This window comes from Rhopilema esculentum, chromosome 19, assembly GCF_057945365.1.
Source record: "Rhopilema esculentum isolate cy_ngs chromosome 19, ASM5794536v1, whole genome shotgun sequence".
NCBI classification, from domain to species: Eukaryota; Metazoa; Cnidaria; class Scyphozoa; order Rhizostomeae; family Rhizostomatidae; genus Rhopilema; species Rhopilema esculentum.
The window spans coordinates 2,999,830-3,014,245 of record NC_142833.1 but is presented as its reverse complement, the minus strand read 5'-3'; the positions used below and the strand labels follow the sequence as shown (position 1 = coordinate 3,014,245).

Genomic DNA, 14,416 nt, shown 5'->3' with positions numbered 1-14,416 from the left:
ACTGGAATTTATCAAATGTAATAAAAGCATGCCTTGAAAAAAAACAAAATGTTTAAAATGATTGCAAGAAACTAACTGCTAGAAATATTCTGAAATATATTTCAAGATAATCTAAGGGGTGTGGTCACAAAATTTTCGCAGGTATGCTTCCTCTGTCGGATAATCCTAGGGCCTCCGAAAACTTTGGATTTCTTCCATTGGGACACAGGGGACACAGGGGGTATTTGTCCTCACTTTTTCAGAAACGGGGCTGCCTCTCTTTGCGTTCATGTTCCCTCTATCTTGAAATGCTTCTACGTCATGCAACAACAGTGCCAATGTTTAGCAACTACTGTTATTTAGCGAATGTATCTGCATTCCGCAAATGTCCAGCATGTAATCGCAATGCACAGTAACGTTGATCTATTTCCGCACTCAGAGACTGGTTTAAAGTGGCAAGCTAAAATATGCAAAAATACAAATAATAGGCTGCTAGAATATAAAGCTAAATCTAAATGTAATTGCAATAGTGATGCTGTCATATACAAGCAGAGGATACTATCAGGAAAGGAGAACTAAAACAGTTGTTAAAAATGAATACGTCCTTCTTTATGCTAAATGCTAGTAATTTTTCGTTCGTTCCTTCAGTAGAATCCTTCTGTTTTTCAGAAAAGATTTTCAAGGCTGGGATGTGACAAGATATTTTACCGCAATATGCTGAGAAAATGCAAGCAACGCGCTTGTAGCATTTTCGCTTTCCATGACTGAGTGAAATACGCGAGTGTCTACTATGCCGCAGTAAGAGCTGGAGGTGGCTCACATTATGGATGACATATAAAAGCTGTATCTATCTGCAAGATAACGCTTAAATTTGACCTGCTTTAAACGATTTTGTTCCTTTTTTCTTCTCAGCAGTTATTATTCAGTTAAAAATTAATATTGTAGCTCAAAACCTTTAAAAGTTGTCAATATACTCTGCACCTGTGTATGATAGAGATGCTTTTAAAAATTTCGTTGCTAATGGCAAAGGATAACTTCAACAGATTCCAGAATTTGTATCCAGGGCCGTCGAGTAGCAGCTCGGGCCCAGGGATGGTTCACAAAACTGGACCCCCTTAGAAAAATCTCCTGTGGCTACGCTCTTCAGTCTCCCGGAGAACAAGGGAAACGCCCTTTTTAGAAACAATCGTTGAAAGAGTCTTTTAAGGATTTTTACAAGAATGTGCAAAAACATTTTACATGAATGAAGGACGTATAAGTAGCTAAAATGGTACCTTTTTGCATTGTGAATAGACCTTGTAATTAGTAACAAAGTAACTATAACAGACTCCAGCAGAGCACGGGCCCCGGACCTTTTGCCCCTCCTACCCCCCCCCCTCTCTTGACGGCCCTGTTTGTATCCATCGGTTGAGGAAAATTTCACTAGATAGTTTCACCACAAATTTTCTACAAACTGAAAACTGCATTTTCTGCTATTGAATTTTCTAACTCGGGAATAGTATACCAATACGAAATAAAAGGCACAAAGCTCCGTAATAGACATCAGAAGGTTAGTCATGAGGCTACGTTCCCACATCATCGAAAGTGAGTTGGACCGTTAGAGCATCGGCGCAAATCGCTCAATTTGCCATAAATTTCTAACAGGAAGGGGTTACTAAGGGAAGTTACACAGAAAACCCGAAATCCGACTGATAATTGGAATGGACTGGATAGAAAACGCCTCTTTTCTCCACTTATAGCCGATGCACCAGTCCTACCTAATAGCATCAAAAATCGCTAAACAGTATAAATGATAAAGTTATGGGGGGCGTAAGGAAGCAAAGAAAAAGAAACAGAATGAGGAAGGGAGGGCTGGGAAAATAAACAGCCTACTTTTAAAGGCTTCACCAAGCAAGGTGAGACCCACGCTATATCAAAACCTTATATACTCCTAGATTAACCAAGGGAATGAAAACGCCATGAAACACACATCTTACCCTTGTCTTTAAATCAAATCCTCAGGAGGACGAAAGACTCAGCATAAACTGGTAGAGCATACACAAGACGCGAGGAAGAGTGACACAAGAGACCATAACAAATAGGAAATGATAACAATCTCAAGCGAATTAGTTAAAGCTCAAAAGCTCCTCATGAATAAACTCTGGTTAAATTTCATTTTTAAAACCACCATGAAGCAAACTAATAAGTAAATTTCCCTTATATTTCTTCCTACTTTTAATTTATGGCTGCCTTGTTTTGGTCAAGTTTCGCAAGCCCCTACTAGGTAGTGAACGAGAAGTAAAAGTTTCGCCAACGAGGCAAATTTTTCATGTGCAATAACAGTGGTTCAGATATCAAACTGTAACGTGGGAATGGTTGTCAAGGGACAACAACCTTCAATTTGTTTATTATTATTCGCAAGACATTATTTGTTTCCTTTCGATTAATGCACGCGCGAACTAACGCCAGCCTTTTGTTGTTTTGCTTGTTGCCTTTAACCGAATATGGAGCGTTCTTGAACCCAGTCTTCGTAACAGTTTATGCTGTGCACACGTTCTTTGGGCGTTGCATTGGCATATCATTGAAGTAGAGCCACGCAAAGTTAGAAGTTGAAAGACGTGGAGGGCGTTCCTCGAAAGCAAAATAATTTCGCTTCCATTAATTAAAACGTGGTGGACAAGAAATGTTATGCTTTGCATATGCAATGTATGGTTTTGGAAGCAAATGGATTGTGAGTGATATCTTGTTCTTAATCATATTAGCTTTCATTCTTTTAAGATATTGAGTGTCGGTTGTTTGGTCTAACCTATTGCATGTGAAATATTTTTTTTCGCCTAATTACTGTTTATTTGTACTTATCTTTTTTGAAGCAACCCCATTCTGTGTTCTATCATATTGCGTTGGTTTTTTGTGTTACCTGCTGATGGGACGCGGGGTGCGTTTGAACTGTAGCCACATTTGGTGCCACGACACCAAAGAATAAATTCCTTTAAGGTCTCATGAATATTTTGAAAATAAATGCACTGATTTTTGCTGTCTCTTGCAGCAACGAAACACACTACAGTTTCATAGCTTTTCAGCAAAAGGGTTCAAAAGAACAAGATGGAAAATATATATCCAGTTGTGGGTGGAAATAGGCCAATCAGAAAAACGCAAGCATATGTCCGGGTTAGTTGTCAAATCAGTACCGGGTGCTTATAGGAAAATTATCAATAAAGTCCAAGAGAAAAAACGAACTTCTTGCGTCTATACAATAGCGGTTTTTTCATTTGTATAGTACAGTGGAATCCAGGACCGTGGAGAACGAACCCCGAATATAACAAATTTCCAAGTATAACGATCGAAATATTTGGTCCCTTGGATTTAATCCTAAATAGTTCGTCCTCTTTACAAATTCTCTCGATATAACGAAACCTGGATTTAAGGAACTATCGCTATTACGAATATAACTACTCTTAATATAACGAACTTTTTATATATATTTCATCTAACATTTTTCTTATTTATTCCCTGTGCTCATTTATCACTTTATCTCGGAGGAAATCGTAACTGTCATTAAACATATATGAGCTCAGCTTGTTTGTTTTGAACAAAATGTGCCCAGAAGTTGGGATAGCCTAAACAGGTCCACAAAAAGGCTTTTAAGGCGTGTACTGCGAAAAGACCTAAACAGTTTTCCTCCCGGTTTAACGAACTCGCGTGCAAGAAACCATTTTCTGGTTCCCTTCAGAGTTATGTTGTGATGCCACTGTAGATTGTTTGCAAAAATGGTAGATGAAAAGACAACTCAGCACTGCCAATTGTCTGAAACATGTCGTCATTACATATTTTGGTACAAACTGGATTGTCTAAAAGGTATTGTCCGCTTGAAAAATCACAATGTTGTTTCTAGAACTACAATATCCAAAGGGCTGTTCTCTTTCAGAGGTAGTTTTGTTTCTCATGTTGGAGGAACATATTGATTTACCCTATCCCCCTCATCTTTGGGACGTGCGTCCAACGCTGCAAGTATTACACTAGCTCCTAAATTCATAAACAACTGAACTCTTTTGTGTGATAGGAATAGTTTTTCTATACTAGTTCTCAAAATCCTGAAAAGCAAAAGTTTTATCTTGACAATTTTTTGTCTCATTTAGAATTAAATGGAAAAACAACTCCCAAAAAAATTGTGCTAAATTTTGTCACGAAGAGATTTGTTGTTGTGAATGTCCCGGATAGTCGGAGTTTTAAGCGCACCTTATATGTCCGGGGGCTCATAACCATTCCGTCAAAACTTCTGGTAAATGTAACTGCGATTCGACTGGCCTCACATTGAAAAAAATGGCGGGAGCTCTAACCAGAGCGGGGTTTCGACACAAGGGTACACGAGGCGTTAGTTAGCCAGTGTTTGGTGCAAGTGCAAATGGGTGCAAGTCTTCGGCAAATGCAAAAGGGTGATGCTGCAGCAAACCAAGTCTCGTAGACTTCTCCGAAAAGACTAATTCCGTTGCATATTTGATTATGGAGCCTACCAGTAAGTTCAAACTTCCACCCTCTATAGTTAATATTGTCAGCGTTTATGAAAGACCAACCAAGGCAGATTCTCATTGGATTTCGAAGCACCACCACATGCATATGATTTTCAATTATTTATGGTAGCTCATTCAGCAATGCAGGTTTACATTGGTTTAAACTTGGTTGAGGAGGACCTAACTTGGATTTTTGATCATGTAGATAAATGTAGCTACGTCCGCGCAATATTTTATCTATGATAAAAATTTTTGTGCAGTTCCAGTATGACATGATTATATTGTGTAAATCAAACTCAAACATTTTCTTTCGAATAGCATTTATCAATTTGAATGTAGGATCTAGAGTTTTTTTTCATGAAAATGTATGAAAGTTTTAGTGAGTTTTTGAAATCTTAGATTCACAAAATTTTTTGTCATGCCCAGTAAGAGACGCAGGGCATTTTACATACCCATTTGACAACCACATGCTTTTATAAAAGTTAAGATAATAATGGCATCCATAAATTCTTAAAAGATTGCAAAGGGTCTGTGCTGGATTAAGGGAATATTTGTTGTGTAGAGAATTTGATAATTGCAGTGTTTGGCAACAGACCTATCTGGATTTCATGGCAGTTTTAGACAAGATCTCGGGAGAGCATAAGCTATTACCCGGGAGTGCAAGAGTGCGTTTGTGATAAGTGCGCACATTTGAGTGTGCACCAAATTTCCCAGTGATTCTTAAGTGTGTGCATATTTTTTCCGGCACTTTTCCTGTTTACATCAATTTTACATGTCAGGGAAATTCATGATCAAGAGTTGAACTATGCTTACCTACTACTACCTTCAGTGTCTGTTAAATCTAAATTCCTAAATGTTTAGAAAGTTTAAGAGATAATTTAAAAGATAATGTTTAAAAATGCCAAAAACATGAGCATCCTAAGAGTATCATGAGGATGATCTGAAGCAGGGCCACCGAGCAGCGGACAAGAGGGCAAATTGCGTAATGGCCTCGATGTCTAGGGAATAATCTGTATATAGTTAAATGATAGAAATCAATTTATAGAATGGAAATAATAGTATAACGTGACAATGGAATAATTGAATCAAAGTAATATTGAAACCATTGCAAGAAAATGACTGCAAGAATTTTCTGAAGTGTATTTTAAGCTAATCTAAAGAACGGGCTGACAAAATTTTTCTGCTCGCTTGGAGCTTTATCTTTTGTTTCCCACTGAAACTTTTTGATGGCCCTGATCTCAAGATATCACTCAATTAATAATGAGAAACTTTTTACCAATCTCAGTTGTGAACAAATTTAGAAAGTCATTTTGCTGTGTTTTAATAAACTTTTTTATTTGAGCCACACCCAAAAACATGTCCAAACCATGCCCACCTTTTGGGTGTGCAGGAGTGCAACCGTTTTTTTTATAAATTTCTTGGCAGTGCAGCTGCCATGAAATCCATACTGGGCAACGGACATTGAAAGTAAGATCAAGAACCAATGTGCTTTAGGCACTGTGAGCTTAAAGTTGAATTGACATGCAAAACTATTTTTTGATATAATGCAGAAAACGATGCATGGAATCTTAATTTCAAGTTTTCAGTTAATTATTATTGTTCGTTTTGACGTGATTCCGCTCTAAATTTCATGAAATTATCGTCAAGTGTTCCACCATTGTTGGCATTTCATGTGACCCAGTGCGCCTGATAAACTAGTCTAACAGCAGCCGTATTTAACAAAATAGAAGTTTTTTACTTAGGTTTCCAGAAAATAAGAATCCTGCCAATATATTTATCGCCATTATATGATATGTTGGTCCGCCACACGCTGGGTCCTGCAGGACGGAGGAAGGGCTTCAAACGCCTTGAATAATATTATTTTCTTGCAAATCTTATCATGAAAGGTTTGTAAAGGAGTCATAATCTGTTTTCCAATTAGGTTGTCCAAATGGAGCCAAAACCTACTCAATTAATGTATCAATGCTCTTCCGCAAAGCCATAAAAGTACAGCCTTCCAGACTGTTGTGTTGCTCAAGTGATTTGAACATGGTGTTTGTGACGTCACAATTATGCGGAAGACTCAGGCAAACTCTTCCTTGCTTGGAAAATGTTGGGTGGCTAACTTTGAGGCTCAATAACTCGATAACTGTGTTGAATATTAAAAAAATAATAATGATCATGTATTAATGCTCGATATGCTTTCATTTGAGGTCAAGTTAATTTTGCCTGTCAGTTCACCTTTAAGTCTTTCTTTTCTCCTAGCCTTTCTACTAACCCAAGTACTTTCCCTTTTCATTAGTCTTTTGGTCATGGTTTGTTATTCTTTGAAGATGTGGCCTGTTTTTAGGAAAAAGCATGGGATGATTCTTCCAGTTATCATTTTTCTTGTGACTTACTCGGAAGTCTGCTTATTTCTTATTCCAAATACTTTAAAATGGTTTGTCTGAAATCATACAGAGAGAGTGATAATATTGGAACATACTGTGTCATACACCAACATCAGCCTAATTGGACATTGTATTGTGTCACATAATCTTTTACTGTTAGGAGATCTGGGATCCAGTTTGCTGTAAGAATAGTGTGCAAAATTAAAATGTTGGGTATCAGCAGATCTGCAAATAGTAATGGAACCCGGGAACTAGATTCCAAGAAATTATTTGGTATTGCAGAAAATTTTCAGCAAAACTTGATGAAAACAGCTGTTTTTTGCAATAACAAAATTTTGTTCTTGTCTTTTTCACAACAGATTTAATGTTCATTAAAAATGTAAGCTTAATATCCACAGGTTGTAGAATGCATCAAGTGAAAAAGTTCACATTTTTGAAATCTTTATAAACGCTATCAATCATTTGTCAAATATCACAAAAATGTTAAAACCTGGAAGCAACCTTCAGATACATTGTCTAGAACCTTTTAAACAAATGAAGCTGCAGACCCAAAGTAGGCAAATTATGTGTTTTGAAAAGTACAGTTTCAGCTGCCTGATGTCAGTTTATGCTTTTGGATCTTTAAAGATCAAAAGCTATGAAAATTGCTTGCACCCTTCTTGCTAGTTCTTTTCTTGCTAGAACTTGACTCTTGATTGAGGTCTTGGCAGACTTGGCAAAATTTTGAGTTTTGATTAAGATCTTAACAGACTTCCCAAAGTTTTTATTTGGTATTTGACATCCTCATGTTCTTAGCATCACATTTATCCTCTAAATATTAAGATGTCACCATGTATTAGTTTCAAAGATCATGTTAGCATGTGTACCCATCATTTGAAATGAAGGCCAAAAGAGCTGGCTGATAAGTATAAACTGGTAGCCAGATTTATCTTCCCTAAAGCTGGCATTCATTACCTTTCCCAAACACCAATAAATGTTGGTGTTTGTTCCATCTATGTTTAAGTTTTCTTCCAGCAGAAGCGGACTGGCCCACCGGGACACCGGGATATTTCCCGGTGTGCTCTTTGCCCGAGCTATTTTTTTTTCAAAAATTTTAAAACCTTCAAAAGGCAACTAATCTTCGAATAAAACTAAAATTGATTACAATCATCAATTGACCTCCTGTTTAAAGTACGTTTCCATAAAAAGTTTAGCTTTTAAGTTGAGCAAAATTAAGATTAATTGTTAAGTTTCCCGATCTTTGTTATTGTAAAATTCATTGAAGATGAAATTTTGATCAGCAAATTCTGTAAGAATTTTTGAAAACCTTGAAAAGAACTTATTTTTTTTTGAAAATGGTTTTGAAACAACCAAAAATTTTAAACATCCTCAAGTCTTCTTTGTATGAGACTTCTGAGAACGTGTTACGTCAGAATAAGGGTCCAAAAGAACTAGATGGAAAATTCGATCCAGAAATTGGTATGAGCTCTCCATTTTGTTCTTTCTGACTCTTATTCTGATATTTTGTACTCTGAAGAGGTTCAGACGAAAAGGCTTTCAGTATGTTAAAAATGTTTACTTTTTTCAAAGCCATTTTCAAATTTAGTAGCGCCAAAAATTGTTCATATTTTTTTATTGGCAGCAGTTAATGTGGTAGCACCAAGAAAGCCTACTCTCACTTCCAACCCTCGTTAGCTTTTAACTTTTTCAAGCAATTGCGCAATACTTGAATTACTTTAATATCTATTGAGGTGACTAATAATTTTGTGAAACCCATTACTTATGACTAACCATAATATTTTTTTGGCTTATGGCTAAAGCAAACTATTCCTAGTGCCTGATATCCAATAACTGAGGGCTCGCATATTGGAAAGATAAATTGAGCACTACCCTGTACTCTTTCCGATCAAAATGGTTATAACTAGATAAAATTATCGACCTGTTGGCTATTGGGTATGGGAACGTTCACATATTACGTAATCAAAGATGGGTTGAGCCATAAACTATCCCTTAATAGTGAAAACTGTTCTAGGTACGATAGAGGACAATACTTTCTGGACGTCCTAGTGGTGGCAAGCTATTTTATTTTGCAATTCAACTAAAAATTCATAGGCATCATGCTTTTTGTACGTTACAACCAGAAATTTTGTGCCCAAAAGAGATTATGACTTATTGGAGCCAAAAATCTTGACAACTTTTTGAAAAACTTTTTTGAGAAACGGAATTTTTTGAGAATTCATGCTCTCATGTACGAACCTTCTTTAGAACTTAATGGAAAGTTGTTATGAAAAAAAACTGGTTTCAAATTTACAACTATCTATTAAAGAATTCCGATCTTCCTTCAAACTTTCGTTCCGGAATAGAGACTGTGCCTTTTCTTAAGAAAGTCTTTATCCTTTTTAACATGTCTACGCACAGTTTCTCGTGCACTGGCATCATATCTTTTGTAAATGATTTGTAACTCTAGCGTAGAGCCAGGAGCAACACAGTCATTAGGCTAGCAGGTGCTGAGGCACCACTTTACTTTTTTTAAAGATATGCTGCAGAACTTTCGAATTTATGAGAATTCATGAAATTTTTGAAAATTTCGAGATCAATTTTAATTGAAAAGTATCTCATCTATTAGGCCAGAGAAGTTGCTTTCTTTGTAAAATCTTGGAAGATAGTGTCTCGCTAGCTGAAAAATCATCATTTGATACCTAAAATTGAGGGCAATACATCATTTGGTACCTACAAATTTTGTCAGCCGTGTAGACGTTTCAAATAAAGTCAATTTGACTGAGAATCTTCTTCATGCCAATGCCAATTGTGAATAAAAAACTTTGATTTTTAACATGGAGCATGTTCCGACATTATATATATAGGGTGATATCCGCCATGAATAGGGTGATTTCAAAAGATTTTCCGGGGGCCATCCCCCGATCCCCCGTTTCCTTTCCTGCGACAATGCTTGCAACAAACTGATTCTCAGCTAAAGCAAAGTTTTTCCGAGCCCGTTTTACAAGCCCTAAAGTTTTGTGACTTCAGCACTTATTGGCGCCCCGTCTTTTCCTGGTGGGTCAAATGGTTGCCAGTCCGCCACTGTCTTCCAGTTAATGAATATAATGCCAATTGGTTCAAAAATCACTTTTTCATTGTCATTATTTGCACATAGCATATAGTCATTATTTGCCAAAGATAAAAAAGATGCAATAAACAACCAAATTACCATATTTTATTGGAAACATTCTCTAGACTTTATAATTTCTGGGGGTAAATTTCTGTATACTGTTGGTAGAGCTAATGTACAAAAAATTGTTGTCCTGTCTCCCAGGTTCCCAGGTTCCCAGAAAGGAAAATATTTTTGCAGCTCTGGGTATCAGTATAGTGTTTATATTTACTCAGCAAAAGAACAGCATGGCAATGTCTTGTTATAATCTTTTTTTAAAGTCAATGTGTGTATTAAAGACAAATATATGTTGCTTTTTTAAATTTTATTCAATTGCTAGCTCCTCAGCAAATCCGTCAGGCAGAGCATTTAGGGCTTATCATCACTATGCTTCCTTATGCCTGGTTGCCCTTCGACATTTTGTCCAGGGTAATCAGTGCTTTGTCCAGGGCAAAGGTGTATAAATGTATTGTAAAATTGTCTGATAAAGGTGTATATGTGAAGACAAATTTTTTTTAGTTGCTTAGAACCGTAAAGGAATTCTACAGAATAAATTGTAAGTTTTTTGAAAGACAATAGTTCATTTTCTTTCTTTTCTTTTTGTCTTCTTCTTAAATTCCAGCTAAATACAAATTTCTTCTAACAGCTACTACAAAACAACAATAACTACCACAACATAATATAATTTGATTAATATATGTTGATAATTTGACTAGATTATTTTATTGATATAGGAGCTAGGCCACATATTAATTGATTGTTGAAAACTTTGCCAAAATTCAAAGGTTTATGCTGATGCTAAATAATGGTTTTATATTATTCTAAAGCAATAAACTCTACTCTCCCCAAAATCATTTGAAGAATATTTACATTTCTATAATTTATCAAGATATTTATTTCAGGTTTCACATCGCTTTCTATAATTCGTTTTAAATTCAACAATCTTCAGCTAAACTTTGAGCAGCAGAGGTCCTTATTTCCATTTGATATAACCCTTCATTCTGTCTTACCGTCTCTATTTCACCTTTCGCCATGCTCTTACTTTTAAAAACATATTCGAATTTTTTTGAAAATGTTTTCCTACGAGTGGTTTGCCATTGCTTATTTGATTGGGTTGCAATTCTTTTCTCTTATTTTCAGCTCATTTAACTATTTCTTTTCAAAGTTTGACAATTTTGTTCATGAAACCGTGTTCTCATTCTATTTTCACTAAACTTTTAATGTTTTATGAGGATATATTTTAATTTTATGTTGTAGACTAAATTTATTATTCAGCCTTATTTTGAATTCTATATTTCATTTTTGCCTCTTTTTAAATTCTATATTTCATTAGTTTTAATCCACATTCAAATATCAGTCCATCGTACTGTTGTTTCGATTGTTGCACTTAAGTTTCCTCTTGCATGGTTTTTTTGTTTCTTAACTCATTTTGATGCTTTATCAGAACAGCAGTCACTTTAGAATCATTACAGGTCCTTTGAAAGATTACTATTTATTATTGCTTGTTATATATTCATTACTTTACTCATCATTTCAGTTTTGTCTTTAACTACCTTTAAGTAAAAAAAATTTTTTTTCAAAAATTTCCGATTTTTTTTCACTTGTTTGCAGGTCCAGGGTAATGAAATTTTTCAAAAATGACTAAGTCCTTATCTTCGAAATAAGATCCTAGAGATCGCCAAAACTACCCGAAATGTTCTTCAAAACGGTTATTAAGACTCTCTTGGTTGTTTCGAGTAAAAAAAATTTTTCAAAAATTTCAAATTTTTTAACTTTTTTGCAGGTGTGGGGTCATGAAATTTTTCAAAAATGACTTAGTCTTTATCTCTAAAATAAGAGACTAAATTTCACCGAACTACCTGAAATGTTGTTCGGAACGTGTTATAAGACTCTCTTGGTTGTTTCGACTTAGACAATTTTTTGTTGTTGAAAATTTCATAACTTTTTCGTCTTTTTTCAAGCTTTAGTCTAAAACATTTTAGGTATATTATTTCTTACTTTTTTCCAGATATCTCTTGGAGGTTCAACCAAATGTCATCAAAACATTTCACGACGGTATTTTCTCAGCACTTTTGGTTGTTTTTAGTAAAAAATAATTGTTGAAAAATTTGAAATTTTTTGAACTTTTTTGCAGGTCCGGGGTCATAAAATTTTGCAAAAATGACAAAGTCCTTATCTTTATAATAAGAGCCTAAAATTCACTGAAACTATCCGAAATGTTCATTGGAACGTGTATTTCGACTCTCTTGGTCGTTTCGAGTAAAAAAAATTTTTTAAAAATTTCAGATTTTTTGAACTTTTTTGCAGGTCCGGGGTCATGAAATTTTGCAAAAACGACTAAGTCCTTATCTTTAAAATAAGAGCCTAAAATTCACTGAAACTACCCGAAATGTTCATTGAAACGTGTATTACGACTTTCTTGGTCGTTTCGAGTCAAAAAAATTTTTGAAAAATTTCAGAATTTTTGAATTTTCTTGCAGGTCCGGGTTCATGAAATTTTTCAAAAATGACTAAGTCTTTAGCTTTAAAATAAGAGCCTAAAATTCACCGAAACTACCCGAGATGTTTTTCGCAACGTGTATTAAGACTCTCTTGGTCGTTTCGAGTAAAAAAATTTTTTGAAAAATTTCAGATTTTTTGTACTTTTTTGCAGGTCCGGGGTCATGAAACTTTTCAAAAATCACTAAGTCCTTTTTTTTAAAATAAGAGCCTAAAATTCACCGAAACTACCCGAAATGTTGTTTGCAACGTGTATTTAGACTCTCTAGGTTGTTTCGAGTAAAAAAATTTTTTGAAAAATTTCAGTTTTTTTGAACTTTTTTACAGGTCCGGGGTCATGAAACTTTTGAAAAATGACTAAGTTGTTATCTTTTAAATAAGAGCCTAAATTTCACCGAAACTACCCGAAATGTTTTTCGGAACGTTTATTAAGACTCTCTTGATTGTTTTGAGTAAAAAATGTTTTTGAAAATTCATAACCTTCCTCGTGTTTTTCAAGCTTTAGTCTCAACCATTTTAGGTATATTATTTCTTACTTTTTTCCAGATATCTCTTGGAGGTTCAACCAGAAGTCATCAAAACATTTTAGAAAGGTATTTTCTTAGCATTTTTGGTTCTTTTAGGCAAAAGAAAATTTTTGGAAAATTTCAGATTTTTTGAACTTTTTTGCAGGTGCGGAGCTATGAAGTTTTTTTCAAAAATAACTAAGTCGTTATCTTTAAAAGAAGAGCTTAAAATTCACCGAAACTAGCCGAGATGTTTTTCGCAACATGTAATTAGACTCTCTAGGTTGTTTCGAGTAAAAAAAATTTATTGAAAAATTTCAGATTTTTTGAACTTTTTTGCAGGTCCGGGGTCATGAAACTTTTCAAAAATGACTGAGTCGTTATCTTTAAAATAAGAGCCTAAGATTCACCGAAACTACCCGAAATGTTCATTGAAACGTGTATTACGACTTTCTTGGTCGTTTCGAGTAAAAAAAATTTTTGAAAAATTTCAGATTTTTTGTACTTTTTTGCAGGTCTGGGATCATGAAACTTTTCAAAAATGACTAAGTCCTTTTTTTTAAAATAAGAGCCTAAAATTCACCGAAACTACCCGAAATTTTGTTTGCAACGTGTATTTAGACTCTCTAGGTTGTTTCGAGTAACAAAATTTTTTGAAAAATTTCACTTTTTTTGAACATTTTTACAGGTCCGGGGTCATGAAATTTTTCAAAAATGACTAAGTCGTTATCTTTAAAATAAGAGCCTAAGATTCACCGAAACTACCTGAAATGTTCTTCGGAACGTTTATTAAGACTTTCTTGGTTGTTGCGAGTAAAAAAATTTCAGATTTTTTGAACTTTTTTCTCAGGTCCGGGGTCATGAAATTTGTCAAAAATGACTAAGTTGTTATCTTTAAAATAAGAGCCTAAAATTCACCGAAACTACCCGAAATGTTCTTCGGAACGTTTATTAAGACTCCCTCGGTTGTTTCGAGTAAAAAAATTTTTTTGGAAAATTTCAGATTTTTTGAACTTTTTTGCAGGTCCGGGGTCATGAAATTTGTCAAAAATGACTAAGTTGTTATCTTTAAAATAAGAGCCTAAAATTCACCGAAACTACCCGAAATGTTTTTCGCAATGTGTATTGAGACTCTCTTGATTGTTTTGAGTAAAAAAATGTTTTTGAAAATTCATAACCTTCCTCGTGTTTTTCAAGCTTTAGTCTCAACGATTTTAGGTATATTATTTCTTACTTTTTTCCAGATATCTCTTGGAGGTTCAACCAGAAGTCATCAAAACATTTTAGAAAGGTATTTTCTTAGCATTTTTGGTTCTTTTAGGTAAAAGAAAATTTTTGGAAAATTTCAGATTTTTTGAACTTTTTTGCAGGTCCGGAACTATGAAGTTTTTTTCAAAAATAACTAAGTCGTTATCTTTAAAATAAGAGCCTAAAATTCACCGAAACTAG

At 34.8% G+C, this 14,416-nt stretch overlaps 1 long non-coding RNA gene across 5 annotated transcripts in view; it reads left to right on the top strand.

Moving 5' to 3' along the window:
- Window positions 1-1,754: 1,754 nt before the first annotated feature.
- The window catches only part of LOC135688217 (uncharacterized), a 75,673-nt gene continuing 63,011 nt past the window's right edge, over window positions 1,755-14,416 (top strand). For 2 of the 5 annotated variants that reach the window (XR_016144917.1, XR_016144918.1), the window contains exons 1-3: window positions 1,755-2,689; window positions 11,971-12,017; window positions 14,212-14,258. This is a non-coding gene — a long non-coding RNA (uncharacterized LOC135688217). Of the gene's footprint in view, window positions 2,690-4,115; window positions 4,472-11,970; window positions 12,018-13,007; window positions 13,089-14,211; window positions 14,259-14,416 lie in introns of those variants that run through there. The other 3 variants (XR_016144919.1, XR_016144921.1, XR_016144920.1) reach the window with 3 other exon arrangements.